This window comes from Lepisosteus platostomus, chromosome 9, assembly GCF_059453375.1.
Source record: "Lepisosteus platostomus isolate fLepPlt1 chromosome 9, fLepPlt1.hap1, whole genome shotgun sequence".
Classification (NCBI taxonomy): domain Eukaryota; kingdom Metazoa; phylum Chordata; class Actinopteri; order Semionotiformes; family Lepisosteidae; genus Lepisosteus; species Lepisosteus platostomus.
The window spans coordinates 25,177,819-25,191,952 of NC_142619.1; the positions used below are offsets into that span (position 1 = coordinate 25,177,819).

The following is a 14,134-nucleotide window of genomic DNA, read 5'->3' on the forward strand; positions in this document are numbered from 1 at the left end:
CAAATACGCAGAAACAGCAACAGTCTTTTGTCATAAGAACAGACAAAAATATACTGTAGATAGCACATCTTTAGAAGAGCTATGCCTCTGATCAGTCCTCCATCAGGATACAAATTATTCTTAAAGCAATATGTCTGAGTATACCAAGAATAATTATCTCCTTACCTGGCAGCGCACAAAACCACCTTGTTCTGTTTCACAGCTCTGATGAGTGGCTAGCGAGGATCTTCAATTGCACAGGCTCAAGTCCGACCCTGGTTGTTTTGTTAAGCACTGAACAATGCCCCTTTTCTGCTGAGGTTCACAAGCAGCAATATTGAGCTCTGGCAAACAGCTCTGAATTTCTCAAACTGAAACACATTTCCACTCCTCTTTCTCACTGACTCCCTCCCTCCCTCCTCCCTCTCTGTTCTTTTTTATTATTTATTTCAGAGATGCTGCTCACGTCTGTTACTCAAGACAGCTACTCAAGCACATTCAAGGGCATTCCCCAAGTAACAATATGCTAATGCCGTTCCTTGGGGTGCTTGCTCACTACTCTCAGGGTGGACAGATGTGCAGCCCACGTACAGTACACACTGAAAGAGATACATTAGCCAATGATATGAGCCATTTACCTCATAAATAATGTACGTATTTATTACTTGTTCAGCATTGTCCATATTCAAAATAGAGTGCATGGCTCCAACTACAGATCACCTATTGCTTCTCTTTTTACTGTCTTCTTTATCAACTCTCAGCTGAACACCAGGAAGCTTCACGCATGATTGCTCGTGGTTGTTTCTGCTAAAACAATCTAGAAAACAGGGGAGCATAGAGGCTTTTTTTCTAAAAATAGGACCTCTCCTTGTGTCAGTAAATACTCTGGAGCTCTTGGCCCATTGCTTGAGATCACAATGTGATACTGCTCATCATGTCCACCACTGGCAGACCAACTAAACATTTAATGCTGCTGGCTTGAGTGACAGCCTTCCAGCTGGTCAGGCTGGTTTTGCCATTTTATTACAATCTCAGCCACCTAGTTTCTACCATATTGTACACATTCCATATGAGCAGTTTTACTTTGCTTAAGCTGGTCTATATAGGAGTGATATCTTTATGTGACATTTGCACACATTCCCTTCAAAGAGTATGGGTAACCAAAGCTGTTTATGTGGATTTCAGGACAATTTGTAGGCAGTAAGTAAAAAATCCCAAGAAATTCAAATATGACCTGAAAAACACCTGGATACTCTTCTGTCAGGATTTAAACAAAGAATAATCAAATATGACAAACATACATTTAAATCCAATTATAACTCATGTACCATACCAATCTATTATTATATTTGATGTTTTGGATAACTTGACAAAATACAGTATATACAAACAATTGGATATACAGTACATATAAAACAGGGCTAAAAATTGCCCTGTTTTACTTTCCAGACGTGCGTTGTTGAGATCAGTACATGACTTGGTTGATCTTACACTCTTTCATCAAGAAGGAAATTGCATTTTGATATAATGACCTTTCTAACTATATGTAGGATTAATGGTATTTTAAAAATAGTTGGGCTGTGCTGCCAGTGTTTTTTTTTCTGCGGCTATAGATTACAAAAGCAATTAGAATGTTTTAGATCTCCATCCTTAAGCAATAAAAGCTGACCTATCATGAACAAAGATATGATGAAACAGGCCTGACTTTGTATTGCACTCCAGTTAGATAATTGACTGTTTTTCTGCTTGTCCACCGGCAGTTTCAAAGTACACAGCCACACCTTTCAAAATACACTATAATGAATACTATAATGTACCACGGTTGCATCACACAAAGTCATTAATTATGTTTGCAGCACATTAAAATTTTAAATGAGTATAGTCCTAGTCTTTGAGATACATTAAACCTAACAAAAAATATACCATGATAGAGGAGAGGCTTCTTCCCATGTTCACTGTTCACTGGAAGCTATGCATTTAAGACCATAATATAAAAAATCAGTTAATGGCACTTTTAGCAGTTTGGGAATATAAGGGCTTAAAACCACCCTGTGATCCCCACAGTTTTAGAGGTCAGATGAAAACTGCCAGAATTTAATGAGCAGAGGGCACACCACCCCCTGGTATTTTCCAAAGATAACATTCTACTTCAAAGCACACCAGTCCTGTATGTACATCCTAATAATCTGGATAAATGTCTAAAAGTGAGAAATTCCATATCAAATAGCATTTGAATCTTGTATGCATTAAATTTCGATAGGTATTGAGAAAAGTCTTCCTGATAAGGTTGATTAATTGTATTCTTTATACTTTTAGTGACCTCGTATTTGTCTGCTATTCAGCTCCTCTTTCAAAGACTGATCCTAATTTCCATGGCAGCCTTTTCTATTTTCTGGATGTGATTTCAGACTATCTATCTCTGAGGGGTTATTTAAGACATGTCCCCAGTCTAATTGTACAAGACTGCAGATAAAAAAACAGTGATTTCCCAGTCAAAAAATCCTCACTGACATAAAAAACAGAAACGCAAGAAAACATCTGAGAATTTGTTTTACCTTTTATACTTACGTAATCATACTGACCTAAATGTACTGAAGTTGAAATGGCTACTTCAAAAACTGTAATCTCTACCTTTGTGCGATAATAACATACAGTATTTAATGTCTTAAACAGAAAAGAAAAAATTCTACTCTTCCAGGAATCTCCTAGGGATCCTACACATTCTGATGTTTCCATTTCTGAAATATAGTAATACATTACAAATTAGTGACTCAGACCTCAGTAACCATTCAATTAGAAAATCACCTTTACAACCTAACATAGATCTGATGAACTGTATATATCTCAATGCTTCATTGTTTCTGATAAAACAGGAAAACAGTTTTTGGAAGTTTTGATAAGTGGAAGAACAGTAGAATTTTCTTGCCAATATGTGAAGGCAACTACAGTCCTGAAGCAAAAATATCTTTTTGAAATTATCTTCCACTCAGTTTTGCTTCATGCAGAGAAGAAGCCAGCTGGTTTACTTTAAAAAAGAAATTAACAAATCAAGTGCTTTGCTGCCAAGTTTTACATAAAACCAAGCAGTGGGGTCTATGTTTCACTGCCAGCATTTGACAAAATCAGTCCAATAGATCTTAATAAGCAAATGCAGGTGGGTTTTAACTGATATGTTACAGATATCTGAAGGAAAGCAAGTGTTTAAAGCTGAGATGGAAACTGAGAGGATCCATTTTATTCTGAATGCTTCTATGGAGGATTTATGGAGAAAAGAGACTTTATATTGAATTGAGTTTCCTGCCTGACAAGATCTATACATATTTTTATGACAAAATGCACTTTGGTATGTTGCGGATTTCCCATTTGTATGTGGGCCATGCCCTTTGATTGTTATTTCATTTTTATATTAAGAGGAATCTTATTTTTTATTTTTTTTCTAAAATGCATCATCTTCACTAATGCATTTAACATAAGAACATAACAAAGGTTACACATGACAGGGTACCATTTGGCCCATGTAGCCAATTTGGTAGCTAGTAGCTAATTGAGGATGTCATCCATCTGTTTCTTGAGAGAAGCCAGGGTACAGATTCAACAACATGGCTGGGCAGACTGATCCAGGCAATCACATCCCTTTGTGTAGAAAAATACTTCAACTTGTGTTCTCTGGCTCATGTTTAACTATTGGTTCTGGAGAAGATTCATTGTATTGTTTTTTTTTCAGCGGATTTGATGATTTTCAATATTTGAATCAGGACCCCTTATTCTCTCATACTGTTCCAACTAAAAAAAAAGAAACTGGGACTTGCAAGTGGCTCAACCAGTAAAGAGACACTCCTGAGCTCTGTAATCATGCGTTCGAGTCTGGATCATGTCGGTAGCAGACTGAGACCAGGACTGCCCAAGCAGCGGTACACCATTGGCTGAATACCACTGATTGTAGGGTAGGATTAGTTTGCCAGAGCTGTCTTAGCTTTCAGTATCACGGTGACTCCTGTGACCATCTGGTCATTTGGAAACCTGCAATGCCGTCAGTGAGGGATACCTCTCTCCTGCAAGAGCAATTGAACTTCCTGCACAGGGCTGTGCTGCTTGTCTACGAAGATGATAGTTTGAAAACGGGTGGGTTGGAGGCATCCAGTAAGGTAACCTACACGTCCATGGACTGATAAGTGCAAAACACAGAACTGGAAATTACACACTGGATGATCATAACAAAAATGAATTGCTGATGCTAAAGTAAAAATAAATATGAAAAAAACTTATCGTTACTTTAGATAACATATCGTTATATCAGCGTAGGGCATTCCTTTAAGCCCAGGTTGCTCTTTTCTGGACTGGATTCTACAGCACCAATTATTTTTCTGAATGAGGCCTTACTAGCGTACTGTAGAATATAAAATGTATTCCTTGATTTTAACTTAATTTGAGTATTTTGCTTTTATTGCTTTGCCACATAGTCTAGAAGATGTCAACATGATCACATAATCTTTTTCATATGTATCTTCAAATTCAGTGTTTCCCATTTTGGATCTATAGTATATGTTCTTTGCTATCTGCATGCAAAACTCTGCACTGCTCATCAGACTTCATAACATTAGCAATTACAATAATGGTTCACACAACCCAACCACTGGACCATACACATGCACAATTAATTAAGGAAAACAAGCACTTGACAGCACTTAAATTTGACATGTGAGACAAAATACCTATATATTTTTATGCAGAGGCAATAAAATATATTTCAATACTGAAGGAGATCAAAAGGGAAGTAAAAACACAAATTTAACCTTTTTTAGGGTGAAAGAATGCATAACACCAAAAATCTAACAAAATAAAAAGTTAAAATACCTTTTTAAAGGGAACAGAGTATTTCTCCAGAATAATGGTTTGAAGCAATCCAATGTTATTTTTCCCCTGCACTTTTCCACATACGGTACAATATTCATGAGCTACAGTACAGTGCACTTAGATCGAATTTGACAATTTTAGAGGCATTGTTTGATTAGAAATGTTTTACACTAGGGATTCAGGTTGGTTTCTTGCTTCACCAACTAAATGCTTGTTAATTGGTCGAGTAAAACTGCAAGATAACCCAATATGTGGAATATTATAACTGTTTAGAACACAGTTGTCGCATTAGGTGCAGTATTAAAAAGAGAAGATTATGACAGTGATAAAAAGCCATTAAAGAAGGCAATACTATAGTTTAAATTTGCTGTAATGTAGTTGTTACAGCTTCAATGACAGGCCAATATTACTGTACAGAACTTGTCACTACAATTACTGACATTCATCATATCTGGGGTCATCATGCAATTATGTTTCCCAGAGAGAACAACACAAGATGTATTTGTCTTTCTTTTTTCCAAGCCAAGCGTATCTTGCTGTACAAGAAGTCCTGTCTTAATAAGCTGTAATCTACAATCATCTGCCATGGAACTACTCAGACTTTGCAGGGTTTTTTTCCAAGTGCAGTAACTATGCCAGAACGTTACTGTATCTTATTCATATTTGGTATACTTACCAAATGAAAACTTAATGTTTCTGATTTAATTAACATAAAGACCAGGTTTACATGTAGCCTATACCAGCTAAGCAATGTGAATTGACAGCAAAACTTCTCTGGATAGACGTCAGCATCACACAATTAGAACAAAATGAAATACAATTGATTGTTTCCTTAACACAAGAGTTGCAATTACCAGACCAACATCTGCACACAAACAGTGTCTATTAGTCACTCAAACTACAGAAGAGTCACACTGAACAAAACCCAGACCTGAATTTGTTCCACAATGGAACTTTTGTTAATTACTTGTGATCGTTTAATTACCCTCCCACTACACTTCCAAATAGCATGAGGTTGATGGTGACTAAAGAACAGCATAGTCCTCCCAGAATGGAAGGCTGATTTTAGAAGCTTTTTTATTTTACATTTAGCAGGTGTTTCTTTCATACTGAGCTGTGTCTTTGTTCCACAAACGTCATACCCTGCCTATGTCATGGGTGCCCATGTATTACAAAACCAAGATGAAGAAGTGAACTTTTAGAAAAAAAACTGAAAGGGTAACATAGAATTAGCGTATTTATTTATTTACTTTTTCTTTCTAAATGGCATGAGTGTGTAGCCTCACAGCTCATGAGTTCCTGTCTCATTCCGGAATTGCAAGTCTTCAGTGTAGAGTTTGCATGTTCTTACTGTGTTTGGGTGGTCTTTCATTGAATGTTTCAGCTTCCATTCCCCTTGCAATGACATGCTGGCTTATCAAGTTACTGTCTCTAATTTGTCCCTGTATGCTTGTATGTGTTTGCTTTCTGATGAACTGGCATCCTGTCCAAGGTGTGCCCTAGGCTTCCTGAACAATATCCAGGCTGGAACCACCTTTGTAAGGAATAAGCAGCTTTCTGGGTGAACAGAACATTTTCTTAGACTGTGGACAGAAAATATTTGAAATGTTGGGATGCACATCTAGTTCAGATGGGAGGCAATCCAGCTCAGAAGTCTCACACTGCATTGAGAAACCTTTAGTTTTTGAAGTATATAATTATAGGATATTATATTTTATTAATTCAAATGTTAAACCTGAAAAAGGATAGAAGGTTTTCTTGGGTCCTTCTATACATTCCATCTATCAGCTTCACATTTCCTTGTTTGTGGAGGCTCTCAAATTATAGATTTAAAGCCCAGAAGCCCTCCTCCCCCAACTGGTCCAACAATTTAATCGTGGTAACAAAGCAGTAGATCCAATTTATCCCATGGACAAGAGTGGATTTTAGGATTTACTCTAGTAAAAGTAATAAGAATTATTACCTACTTGTCAAAGTTGGCTGAGGGGGATTAATTTACTATCTACTCAGCACTGCAACCTCCAAAGATGAAGAGAAGTGAGTGTGAAGTTCTCTATCTACACTTAACAAACAACAACTCTTAAGACTAGGCACTTGTGCAGGAGAGAAGTGAGAGGAGAAACCAGAGTCTAATGTGCAGGGAGAGTGAGATAACCTGTCACTGCTTGGATAAGTGATCTCTTCAGCAAACAAGTGAGATACAAAAGTGGGGCAGACTGGAAAGTGGTCACGCTTCAAGTACCTGTGCCTTTACTTCTATAAAGGATTACATTTTTAAAGTTTAATCACACCAAAAATATTTTTTTTGTTGTTGCAATGATTAGTAATTAACTGACTATTCAGAATGCATGGATTCTGCTAGGCCACAAATATCAACCTTTAAATGCATGTCAAAAAGGTATGACATTGTTAAGGTTTAATAATACTTGATATTTTAATATTGCTTCAACAATACCTTTGTAGAATCATTAGAAATCAATCAATAAAAACATATTTCAGTCTACACCTTTTTCAAAAACCAGTGACTGTCCTTTATAAAATAAATATACACTCTAGGGGATTAGAGTTCAATCATACATCCTTGTTTGTGCTTGTGGGAGATTTACTTAGACAGATAGACAGATTCTGGCTGCAAAACTCTGTTATATGAGCTGTCCACTCATCCATCCATTTTCTAGCTTCTTTATCCAATACAGGGTTGCGGGGAAGCCAGAGTCTATCCCAGCAAGCTATATGAGCTGTAAACATCAGAAAACCTGTATTGAAATGTCTATTTTAGTGTTCAATTATATTAATTGAAAAAAGCCTCATAATTACATAGTGGGGTACTTGAAATAAATGACCGCTGTAATTTGGATTCATACACATAAAAAAGTGCAAAGAAAAAGACATTAAGAATGAATGAGAACTGAAGTACAGTATGTGTTTTTTTTCTTTGCCTTTCTAACAGAAAGAGAAATAAGAAAAGTGGAGACAGAGATACTTCACTCTTCCATGTTCACTTCTGATGTTGTAGGTGACCACTGAGTGGGCAGATTCAGCCGCCTTTTATTTGTGTGGGAGATGAGCAGCTCTACAAGAGCAGAGAAACAGGAGGCAGCAGTGCTTCGCACACAGTCATGCATGTGAAACTTACTGTCAAGCAACAGATACCTACACACAAGCCTTTCACGTATGACTGATCTGGAAGCGATGCACACTTTCTATATGAAAAAGCGGTACATTAGAAAAAGTCTTTTTTTCTGAAAAATGAGAATTCAACTATGATTTGCTAAATAAAAGAGAGGAAAACCAAACAAACTACAGAAAGTGCAAAACAAATACTGAAAAAAATACTAAAATCTATAAATTCAACAGCTGTAAGACGGACATCACTAAAGTGTTCTGTCTCCAGTAGGTGGCACAGGGTTTTTTTACACCACACTCCACAGCTGTCTACTGTATACTGTATATAGCAAACTGGAATATCTTATTTTATATCCAGAAAGTATTAACAAAACTGCTGTTACATCCACAATAAACAAGACCAGAACCCAAAATTGTGGAGGTAGAAGGACAGAGAATTTTCCACATAGGGCACTAGAGGTCAGAACTGAAGGACAAATATCACTGTTAATATTGGGAACCCGACATAACGGATGCTTATAACAGGAGTAAGAGCACAAGAAATGTTATAAACCATTTGGCCAATCTAACTCAATATGAGAAATAAGGAATCGTCAATACCCACATGATCACTGATCAATTTTAATGGTATTGTTTAGCTTTGGTTCAATCCTCACAATTAATTGATTAATTGATTAACTGACAATTACATGTCAAGTCAGGACACTGATCATATGTGAATGTGAAAGGTAGAATCATTTAACTGAAGAAAGCCCTCAACATGTAATGAACTGCAGTCATTAATTAGAATTTCTTTTAAGAAATACTGTATGGGGCCATCACAGCCTCAGTTATAAACATGCTCATACTTTCACATATTTCAGCAACTCTCTTGAGACAGTCTTAATAAATTGGTCTTTCTATGGCCTATATTTTACATAAAGACATATATTACAAGGAATAAAAAGAACCGTTTCTTTCAAAATGATAATAATATAAATTAACCATTAATGCAATGAAAATGCAACCAATTATTTATTTTGATATTTAAATGCAATGATTTCCATGCATTCACAAGCATGGCACCCAAACAGACAATTCGGTTTTCTAATGTGATTGCACTAGTAAATAATAAATAAAAGCTTTTTGTATCACTGAACATTATAAATACAGTATTTTCAAGTTCTGATACAGTAGATCTAAACATGCAGTAAACTGCAATGGCTAAGAAATGCCTTATTTCCATTCCTGTATCTGGAACATGTGAGCTATGTGATCTAAAAACTCTATCTGAAACTTTACATTATTATGTGGTGTTTAGAATATGTAAATCACATTTGCATGGGAAAACCTTCTGTTTTATGGATTGCCTCCATAAAAGGCAAGCACAGGTTAAACAGGTGTAACCACACATTATTTATTCATTTTACCCTGACAAGTTTTAAAAACTATATAACACTATGTAAAGTAATGCACAACTGTCTAAAATTATCTTGCATTCCCCTGGAATACATTTACATTAGTGTACTAATCCGATCCAAATTACCTGTCACTCAGAAGTAATTAGAAATAAAATAAATTCCTGTCTCCATTAGACCATGTACACAAATTACCTTTCTGTTAAAAAAATAATTTGACAAAATATTACACTTATCTTCTCCTACTGACAAAAAAGGGAAGCTATACAAAAAGCACATTCAGTTCACTGTGTATTTTGCTTTTTCATATACTCCCAATATTTTACTTACTGGGATTTCACAATAATTAATCTGCAACTGTGTCCAGGCCTGTTTACAAGAGCATCCCCAAAGCCTCCTGTTTACTAAGTGACATCACCTAGGTTAATCTGTAACAGCACTGTATAACACCATATGGCACTGCTCAACTACTGTACATCTGCAGAATGTGGGACTGTAGACAAAGTTCCCCTAATTTTCACAAGTACCTCTTTGATTAAACTGTTGTCAGAGATTTTCAGTGGTTGCTTACATTGTCCACTTTATGTTGTCTTTATTTGTATTTAAATTAGAGCAAATTATTATGACCTTGCTGTGCAGTGTATATCTTCTTTTGAACAGTATTTAAAAGGCAAACTTCTTTCCTGCACACACCACTATTATACATAACAATACTTGCTGTAGAATTGTCTAGAATGCTTACCTACAGTACAATGCTTTTCAGATGTACAATACTGACATCCTCAAAAAATAAAAGATGAGGATACAGATTGCATTATGTGTCTTGTTTAAAACCACTTTATAATCACTATACTGTAATAGCTATGCACAGAGAAAAGTCGTATTTGCCATTGAGAATTCTCTCATAACCACAGAGAAATACTGTATAGTAGGGGCCAAATATGGTTTGATAATAATGAAATCCCACATATAGTATACTAAGGTATGTTGTCCAAACACCTTATTCTCACTGCCAAGAAGTTCAGGCTTGTCAGGTATGGACTTTCCAACATGATATTGATACAAAGCATACAGTACAGCACATCCAAAGCAAGAAATGGTTAACTGCACACAAAATAAATGTCTCATTCTTCAGAGCTCAGTCCAATTCAACATGTGTGGTTCAAAGTCAAGAGGGCAGTTTATAAATGGAAACCAAAGGGTTTGTAGAGCCTAGAGCAATGCAGGAAGAATGGTCAAAGGTTTTCATCACAAGTGACAAACCTTTACAGCTCACTACAGGAGGCATTTAGTCAGTGTAATTAAATACTAAATGGAGGATTTAGAAAAAAACTAACTGCAGGGATGTGAATAAAAGTGACTCTGTTCTTTTCTGGACAAATATAAATGTTCTATGTGCAATGCTATTAAGCTTTCAGTGTGATTTTTGTTTTCAAATACAGTATGTTAAAAAATACATGATTACATTTGAAAATATACATTATATTATCATATACAGTACGTTGCACTGTAACAGAAACCAAAAATATTCCTTCAAATGATAACTGGGAGATCAGTAAATATTGCAAAGGGCAGAATGCTATTAAAACACCCAGAGAGTAAAACAAATACTGATAAAGAAAACTGCATTTTTAGTTTACATCAAATGTCCCTGGGGAATAACATGAGATTTTACTTGATTACTGATTACGAGAGAGCATAGAGGTCGAATACAATATTTCCAAATGCAGCTAAGGCAGTTGGTCTGTCTAATAACATGAAATGTTTTTGGCCAGAGGCAATTTAGAAAAAAATACAATTTATACAGAAACACTGCGGGCAGTCTTGGTTTTTAAACAGGTTATTGTCTATGTAAACACTTCTTCAACATATTGAGTGGTGGCCAAACACAGGCAAGACATGGAAGCATAACACATGTCCCACAGAGATTACCTTCAAGACGTCCTTGGAAATCTCTCCCATTCTGTAAACCATGGATACATGCCATTCCCCTGATAATATATTTAGAGGGGAGGGTGCTCTGGGGCAGCAATGTAATGGCTCATTTTGGTCATATGGTCTGAGTTATCTTGTTCATAGCCTGCTGGCAGACAGAATTTCAGTTTGACATTTTCCTATGACAAAGCAACTGGAAGGAAATAATGATGACTGCTAGTGAAAAAAAAAACATACAGTAGATTGTATGAGCACGATTCAAGGTTTTTTTCTATCTCCATCTGGATGACTTCAGCGGCGACTTTTCCAACCTGTTTTCTTTTCAATCATAAATATGTCTGTTGTGCTAAAGAGGCTTTAAAACGTAGTGCCATACTGGATCGCTCAGGTGTTATTCTTCCTTTTAACCTTTCCTCCTTCAGTAACTAAACTTGTTTGAGGCCTTCACAGATACACCTCAGCACCACATGAGAAAATGAAAGAAAAAAAAATCTCTTTCATCTGTCCAATGCATATACCCTTCTACAGCCTGCTTTCTGCCACTTTGGATATGTCATCTGTAATAACTATGAAAAATTGCAAAGCGCCTGGAGTCACAACTCTCTACTTGGGTTTATGCCTCCAGAGGGAGTGGAGTTCTGAGCACAAACAAATGTGATTTAACCCAGGCTGTGGCGTCCATAATGCTCCTCCATAATAATCAAGAGACTTGCAAAAAAATAAATTGAGAAAAATGTTACAGCAGCATTGCACTTAATGCTGAGAGCACCAACGTGTAATAATTGTGTGGTGCATCTTTATATTAGTACGAGTCACATCTAGTTACATACTGTACTGCAGAAAACAAAACTAGAGATTTCCATCTGTAACCTAAAGGTCATCAGAAGCTACAGATATGAAATAAAAAGTTTTGTTCAATTATATCAAAACTCAAAAGCAAAGTGATCAGCTCACTGAAATCTACTAAGAAAACACATTTTTTGAAACTCATACTGTACATTCACGTGCATATTCTAATGGAATAATCACCAAAGATCGGTTTTAACAACATTGATACTGTACATCTTTTTTTTACACTGCCAAAATGTACTAGTGACATAATGTTGATTGAACATATTATAATTCAAAATTTTTCTAATCTTACAACTCATGTAACACATGTCATTTTTTGTTCCAACCCATTCATTTTTCATAATATCATCATTGGACATTAAATCATTAAGTAGCATTGTACAATTTATGTTGACCAAAGTATACAAATGACTAACATTAGAATTTTGTACTTAGAATAGACTGAGTGGGAAAAACTGATTACTATTTGAAGATTAAATTCAGCTTTCCTTGAGCTTAAAATAGGTAGAAGTAAAACATCATTTAAAAGTCAGTACTGTGTATTCATGGGGTCAAAAGGTGTCTTTGAAGTTATGTTCTTTGTATTTTCTTGAGAAACAGAAGCTGATCTTTACTCCCCTCCCTTGGCTAGAAACTTAATTTTCGTTTGAAGGGTGGCTACAATCCCACAGGAAATATGACCTTTTCACCATTCCTGATAGCCAGGTGCCTAAGCTTACTTAGCCATTCAATTTTTGTATCTTTCCTTCACAGAAAAATAAAGTCAATATTTTGTTTTCAACCTATAGAGAGTAGGTGACATGAAAGAATTCACATACTAAGTGCTATTTAGAATCATGATCCGGAAAAATCTGTGCAGTGAACAGTGCTCATGTAATTGTATTACAAATAAAGCACACAGAGACGAAGAGTAATTAAAAAATAATTTAAATTGCCGTAGATATATTGTACTCTTTTCTCAAACTCAAATTAATTTTATATCATAGACAAACATAGCTCATCATTTGTAAGCATCTGTATTAGAAAGAGTGGATTCTATGTGTAGCGCTATTTAAAAATAGTCTATTTGTACCAATTAAACTAAGATCATGTAAAAAATTAAGATTTTTTTTGCAGACCAAAAGGAGACCATTGGGAAAATCCAACTGAAATTGACTGGTATAATATAATTTTGAAATACAGTAATTCAACTGCGAAAACAGTTCTGGGATACAGATGACTTTTTTCTACAGTCATGTGAATATCTGTTCATAGGGACCTATGCATATACAGTAAGTACATATAAGGATATAATCTCCACTACACCAAGAAACAGACGGGCTTTATCTTTGACACACTGAAAGCTTTATACATTTCTTTCACTTTTTTTCTGTAGGGATTCTAGCAGTTTTCATGGCTTTGGCAGCTTTCCCCAACATTTTGAAGATCTTTAATAGTAGCCTGGGGAGATATGAAATTAGAAAAGATTCGCAGGATTCTAAGATGGCGTCATGGTGTTTAAATAAAGGGACATACAGAGGGTTTCCAAATAGTCCACTGCAGTGAAAAAGACATCAGGTAAAAATCCAGTTTCAGCACGGGAGCACCTACAGTATATACAGTAGTGTACTGTAGCCGTACCCCCACTTTGTGGGTACCATAACAACTCCTTTTTCAGACTCACATAACCTATAAATTCAGGTTCCTCGATTCCCCAAATTTCAGTTGTGGCAGTTTTGCTGACCTGCTGCTTCGTTTCCTTATGCATTCCCATTGTTTCACTTCTCTGAGGAGGCTGTAACCTGAAGTCTCTTAAACACAATTCCAGGATAGAGCACCCACCCATTAGTGACATATTGAGTTTTTCAGGCTCCTAAGGGGAGTTTTGTTAACCAATAACCATACACCATTGAACTGAGATAAAAAAAAACATTCATCCAAACCTATAAAATATTAACCTTCATGTGATCACATATCAACCAATCCAAGAACACACCCATGAACATAAACAA

General features: G+C 35.9%; 1 protein-coding gene across 2 annotated transcripts in view; it reads right to left on the minus strand.

Annotated features, from left to right (window-relative positions):
* syt1a (synaptotagmin Ia) overlaps positions 1-14,134 on the minus strand; it is a 310,170-nt gene that overhangs the window by 140,809 nt on the left and 155,227 nt on the right. Inside the window, exon 1 of one of the 2 annotated variants that reach the window (XM_088647277.1) lies at positions 166-356. The exons of the other annotated variant lie outside the window; for it this stretch is intronic. The gene's annotated coding sequence lies outside the window, so the exon portion shown is untranslated. Of the gene's footprint in view, positions 1-165; positions 357-14,134 lie in introns of those variants that run through there. 2 annotated transcript variants of the gene reach the window in all.